The sequence below is a fragment of the Elgaria multicarinata genome, chromosome 2 (assembly GCF_023053635.1).
Source record: "Elgaria multicarinata webbii isolate HBS135686 ecotype San Diego chromosome 2, rElgMul1.1.pri, whole genome shotgun sequence".
Classification (NCBI taxonomy): domain Eukaryota; kingdom Metazoa; phylum Chordata; class Lepidosauria; order Squamata; family Anguidae; genus Elgaria; species Elgaria multicarinata.
Genome location: NC_086172.1, coordinates 41,656,780 through 41,657,203, shown reverse-complemented (window position 1 = coordinate 41,657,203; position 424 = coordinate 41,656,780).

The following is a 424-nucleotide window of genomic DNA, read 5'->3' as shown; positions in this document are numbered from 1 at the left end:
CGATTCCTTTTTACTACAATGTGTTTTACTGTTTTTATTTATTCTTTGCTCAACTATAGTTCTTCCCTTGCATTCATTATCTTCCAGCCAGCCCATTCTACCTTTTGTAGTTGGTGCTCAAAATCCCAATCAGTAACTATTCTTTGAATGGCCATTTCCTCACCTGAAGTGCCCTTCTGGCAAACCAAGCTGCCACTTCTCTCTCACACGCACACCACCTGCAATGAGGATGTGGGGGCACAGCAGTTGAGAGACCAGTGAGAGAAAGATTACTCATTTCTCCATTGCAACGCAATCTGTTTATTCCTTCTGGTCTGGCTTCCCTGAAAAGAAAAATAGCAGTTAAAACATACCAGTTCAAGAAGAAGACCTCTTCTGGTTCACATAGTCAGATCTGTGTCTATCTCCCTCTGATCTGTTTCAG